The sequence below is a fragment of the Schistocerca gregaria genome, unplaced genomic scaffold (genome assembly GCF_023897955.1).
Source record: "Schistocerca gregaria isolate iqSchGreg1 unplaced genomic scaffold, iqSchGreg1.2 ptg000066l, whole genome shotgun sequence".
NCBI lineage: Eukaryota > Metazoa > Arthropoda > Insecta > Orthoptera > Acrididae > Schistocerca > Schistocerca gregaria.
In genome coordinates, this window is record NW_026061707.1 from 35,922 (window position 1) to 41,921 (window position 6,000).

The 6,000-nt window shown below is 49.8% G+C and overlaps 1 non-coding gene across 1 annotated transcript; it reads right to left on the reverse strand.

The window, feature by feature from the left end:
* Positions 1-4,007: 4,007 nt before the first annotated feature.
* On the reverse strand, positions 4,008-4,080 carry Trnak-cuu (transfer RNA lysine (anticodon CUU)). The gene has a single exon. It is a non-coding gene; the product is annotated as a tRNA-Lys (tRNA).
* Positions 4,081-6,000: the final 1,920 nt, after the last annotated feature.

Below are 6,000 nucleotides of genomic sequence, written 5' to 3' on the forward strand. Positions count from 1 at the left end.
CAATTTAACATGGTCAGCGGCCGATAATGTTCCACTCCTCGACCTCCCGATGGCTTGGGGACCGGGATAAGCAAGCCTTCTACGAATTCGGGTGGGAGAGGAAAGTCAGGGTTCATCAGTTCTTCATACATCGCAGTCCAGCGTGAGCCCATGATGTCATGAAATGTGCGGTAAAACTCCAGCGGGAACCCATCTGGACCTGGGGCTTTGTTTGCCGCACCCTTATGAAGAGCATCGGCGACGTCATCAGCCGTAATTGTCGCCGTGAGAATCTCCGCAGCAGACTCGTCCAGGGTATCTGTCAAGGAACGGAGGACATCAGACATTACCGCCACGTTCCGGTCCTCTGCTGCATAGAACTCGTTGTAGTGATCCACAAAGGCTCTTACGATGTCATTCTGGGACGTCAATCGACGACCATCTGGCATGTCGAGGGCGTTGATCAACTTTCTACGACACCGCTGCTTCTCTCGGATAACATGATGCATGGACGGGAGCTCTCCTGGTACACATTCGTGACATCTTGCGCGTACTACTGTGCCTTCAAGGCGGTGACGCATAAGAGAAATTATCTTCGCCTTAATACGTTGAATTTCAACCTGTCGTTGAACTGAGGGGGCAAGGTTTGAGAGTTCCCGGAGAATTGTGAAATAGTATTCCATGGTATGTCGGTGCCATAACATTTTATCGCGACCGTAATTCATCATAGAACGACGTAAAGCAGGCTTGGCGCAGTCGATCCACAACCGAAGTGTTGAAGGATACGCTGGAAGGCGTCTCACACAGTTGTTCCACGTCGTCTCTACGACCTGCCTACATTCCGGATCCTTGAGGTGGGCCACATTCAGCTTCCACAGGCCTCGACCGCGCCACACCTTCTGCCTCTGGAGCGAAACAGTGCAAATGTAGGCGATATGGTCGGAAAAGGCGGTAGGCCATATCTCAGCGTCAAGCGTGGCAGTTACGAGTCCTGGGGACACGTAGACACGGTCAAGACGACTTGCTGAATGGCTGGTGACGTACGTATACCCAGGCCGATCGCCATGCACGCGGTCCCAAGTATCGGTGAGTTTCAGTTCATGCACAAGCAGCTTGAGTTCCTGGCATGTGGTGAAATGGGGTTGTTGGTCCTTTTGGGATAACACACAATTGAAGTCACCGCCAAGAACAATATGGTCGTAGCGTCCGACAAACAAAGGAGCGATCTGTTCTGAATAGAATCGCGACCGCTCCCGTCGCTTGGCCGTGCCCGAGGGAGCGTAAACATTGATGACTCGAACACCGTGGAAAGTCACAGCAAGACCCCTAGCCGATGGTAGGTAAATCACGTCATCTACATCAATGCCTTCCTTTAAAAGAATAGCTGTCCCACTGCCACCGTCGGCACATGGCGTGAGGTAGGAAACATAGCCATAGACATTAGGAAACGTCGCCAGGCGAACTTCCTGCAAAAGGGCAACATCTAGGTCCGACGCCCTCAGCATATCAAGGAGCAATTGTAGTTTGACAGGGGTGCCAATGGTGTTGACATTGATGGAGCCAATCCTGTAAGATTGTCGTAGAATTGGGACTACAGGGACGCTCATGGAGGCACGAAGAGCAGCAGCGAACAAGAATGTTGTCCCAGTAGGCTGCACATCCCCATCCTGTAACCCTGCCGATTAGGAGTCGTGGGCTGGAGCAGCGGCATTCGCGGCTGTCTCACTAGTTGGTGTTTCGTCGGCTACATCGTCAGACCACGCAAGGGTGCGTGGATGGTGTGCGTCTAGTGAAGTACCAGCAGAGTCCGAAGGCAGTGTCACGTCGGTGGTGGAAGAGTTGTCCTGGCTCAGCTGTTGTTCAACGTCCATAGGTACAGCGCCTGGTGCATGCAAGGATGGTTGTACGTCCGACGGAGTGCAAGTTGGTGCTTCCACCACAGATTCGTCCTTCGGGGGAACAACTTGATAATTTTGATCTTCATCGTCTTGAGACTGCGTCCTGCAGGTGTCAGACCGGGCGATCCGCCGTTTCCGACGTCTCTTCGGCGACCGTTGCTTGCGCACGTGATCTTCAGTGTCCGAAGACGCCTGGGGATCCGGATGTTCTGGCACAAAAGCATCGGTAGGCACAATCATGGAGTCAAGGGCCATCCCCTGTCCTTGAGATTGCTCACCACTGCACACGTCGGGAGGAGGAGGCAAGGGCGTCGGTCCGTCCGCAACAGCCTGAGGCAGTACCGGAGACGACGATGTACCAGTAGTAGGAGCCAGTGGTGTTCGCGGTCGGGGGTCGCTATGGAGAGCTTCGACAAACGTCAGCGGTAGCGACGTCGGAGCGGTCGTGGCCGGCAGGTCCCCAGGCGGTAACTGTGTGATTCTGCGCTGCAGACAGCTGGAACGGAGGTGTCCTTCTTTGCCACATCCCGAGCATGTCTTCGGCTGTCCATCATAAATAATAATTGCACGGCAGCCACCAATATATAAGTAGGACGGCACATGTTTGGTTAGTTCTATGCGGATCTGCCGTACTCCATTGAGAACCGGGTATGTAGTGAACTGAACCCATTTCTCAGCTGTGTGGCTAATCACTTTTCCATATGGATGGAATGCAGATACCACTACCTCTGAAGGCACCTCGAAAGGGAGTTCAAAAACACGTATCGTGCGCAGTCCAAGTCCCGCATGTTCCACAGTTACGTCACCGATGTGTCCATCAGAGTGACGGAACTTAAGACCACTTCGAGTTGCATCTAGAATTTTTTTCACATATGTCTTCGTTGACCAATTTCACGTATACCACACTGCTCACTATAGAAAGGTGGATGCCAACAAGATCGTTGCAGTCAATCTTGACTTCATCTCTGATAAACTGTTCGATTTCCAGTGCTTTTGGTCGGGCATATTCAGGTGCAAAGCTAATCTTCAGTGTCGATTTTCGGTGGGCATAAGCCATTCTCTGTCGAATGAAATATAGCGCGCTAAGACGGCAGAATCACGTAAACAACTCCGCGAGCGAGCTGCGCGGCGAGGACGTAAACAAGACGTCCGTGCCGCTAGCGTGCCGAAAGGCGACTGTCCATTAGGCCACACAGTCACTGACGACCAAGTGCAACTTGTATATGACTCATCTCGAAACGCTCACACCGCTGATAATTTGTGTTTTCGTTCTACACAGCCGCTGCCCTTGCTCTTTCCCACCCATTCGTTACATTCAACCTCTTACGTGACCGACCAAATATAGACTGGGAAACAAGACCACACACTTTGTGCATACGGAATCGAAGGCAGGGCGTGCCTCGCCGCATTTGCCACGATGGCCATTTGCTACTTCTGCAGAAGCGGCGGCGACGACGACGACGACGACGACGACGACGACGACGACGACGACGACGACCGCGAGAGGCTCTTACATATGTGAGAAATACATCTATAAAATGTAATTCAGACTGCCTCGTCCCACCTTATGCTGTACTGCTTTGGCAAAGGCTTTATCTGCGCCATTCGCCTTAATCACATCTGAGAGTAATTCTTAATAAAAGGCATGTCGCTAATTGTTCGTCATCACAGATACTGTTACCTATACGGCCACGACGCGCAACTGATTTCCAAAATTCGACTTCTTCCTTTGAGGATGGAACTCACGACCCTTGGTTTACTAGACCAGTGTTCTACCACTGAGCTAAAGAGGCGCGGCCTAGCGGTTCTTTTGCGTACTTCGTCCTTACGGTCGTCTGGATCATCAGACTTTAGCTGACAACACTTCATATTACCGACTAATATTTGCAGCTATGGCGACCCATTACTGCTTGGCTACACATCTGACACGTAACCGATGTCCTCTTCAAACAACAACACTTGCATTTCAGAACATGTCTTTCACACATGTCTACAAAATCACCTTCACCTTCAAATACAATTTCCTTGCGACTGACAGAGACGCAGGCAATTTTAAAGTTGCTATTTCCATTACATCACGTTAATCAGAAAAACGGTAATTTACATCTGCAGCGGAACAAAATTCCGTTCCGCCCAGCGTGGGGCTCGACCCCACGACCCTGAGATTAAGAGTTTCATGCTCTACCGACTGAGCTAGCCGGGGTGCTTCGGTGAATACTTGCCGGGCAGCACGTCACACAGTACTCGTTTGGGTTGGGTGGTCCCATACAGAATCTCTCCATGCTGCCTAATGTTTTCCTAACGTCACACTCGTCACGTACTTCACTTTTATTTCATAATCATTTCTGAGAGGTAAAGGAATTGCATGACAACCTGCAGAGCTAGTGGCGTCAAAATTAACACTCATACTTGATGTGACTCAAAAGGCGAACGAGTTACTTTCCGACGTTGTTTTAGATGTGCAAGTGCCAGTGGAAACTCGCGGTGACGGCACTCTGCCGACCATTTCGCTAGTTAACACCGGTCTTGTAGTGTGTGTTTCAAGCTCAAGAGCATCTCCAAGCAGAAAATGGTCAACAGCAACATTCAGACGGTTTCGTACTGCTCAAATGCTACATTAAAACGGTATGTTTCTTTTTCAGAACTGATAAAACACGAGCGTGACAGCATTCGAACCTGTAATCTTCAGATCCGAAGTCCGACGCCTTATCCATTAGCCCACACAGTCACTGACGACCAAGTGCAACTTGTATATGACTCATCTCGAAACGCTCACACCCTTGATAATTTGTGTTTTCGTTCTACACAGCCGCTGCCCTTGCTCTTTCCCACCCATTCGTTACATTCAACCTCTTACGTGACCGACCAAATATAGACTGCGAAACAAGACCACACACTTTGTGCATACTGAATCGAAGGCAGGGCGTGCCTCGCCGCATTTGCCACGATGGCCATTTGCTACTTCTGCAGAAGCGGCAGCGGCGACGACGACGACGACGACGACGACGACGACCGCGAGAGGCTCTGACATATGTGAGAAATACATCTATAAATTGTAATTCAGACTGCCTCGTCCCACCTTATGCTGTACCGCTTTGGCAAAGGCTTTATCTGCGGTATTTGCCTTAATCACATCTGAGAGTAATTCTTAATAAAAGGCATGTCGCTAATTGTTCGTCATCACAGATACTGTTTGCTATACGGCCACGACGCGCAACTGATTTCCAAAATTCGACTTCTTCCTTTGAGGAAAGAACTCACGACCATTGGTTTGCTAGTCCAGTGTTCTACCACTGAGCTAAATGGGCGCGGCCTAGCGGTACTTTTGCGTACTTCGTCCTTACGGTCGTCTGGATCATCAGACATCAGCTGACAACGCTTCATATTACCGACTAATATTTGCAGCTATGGCGACCCATTACTGCTTGGCTACACATCTGACACGTAACCGATTTCCTCTCCAAACAACAACACTTGCATTTCAGAACATGTCTTTCACACATGTCTACAAAATCACCTTCACCTTCAAATACAGTTTCCTTGCGACTGACAGAGACATAGGCAAAGTTTAAAGTTGCTATTTCCATTACATCACGTTAATCAGAAAAACGGTAATTTACATCTGCAGCAGAACAAAATTCCGTTCCGCCGAGCGTGGGGCTCGACCCCATGACCCTGAGATCAAGAGTCTGATGCTCTACCGACTGAGCTAACTGGGCTGCTTCGGTGAATACTTGCCGGACAGCACGTCACACAGTACTCGTTTGGGTTGGGTGGTCCCATACAGAATCTCTCCATGCTGCCTAATGTTTTCCTAACGTCACACTCGTCACGTACTTCACTTTTATTTCATAATCATTTCTGAGAGGTAAAGGATTTGCATGACAACCTGCAGAGCTAGTGGCGTCAAAATTAACACTCATACTTGATGTGACTCAAAAGGCGAACGAGTTACTTTCCGACGTTGTTTTAGATGTGCAAGTGCCAGTGGAAACTCGCGGTGACGGCACTCTGCCGACCATTTCGCTAGTTAACACCGGTCTTGTAGTGTGTGTTTCAAGCTCAAGAGCATCTCCAAGCAAAAAATGGTCAACAGCAACATTCAGACGGTTTCGTACTGCTC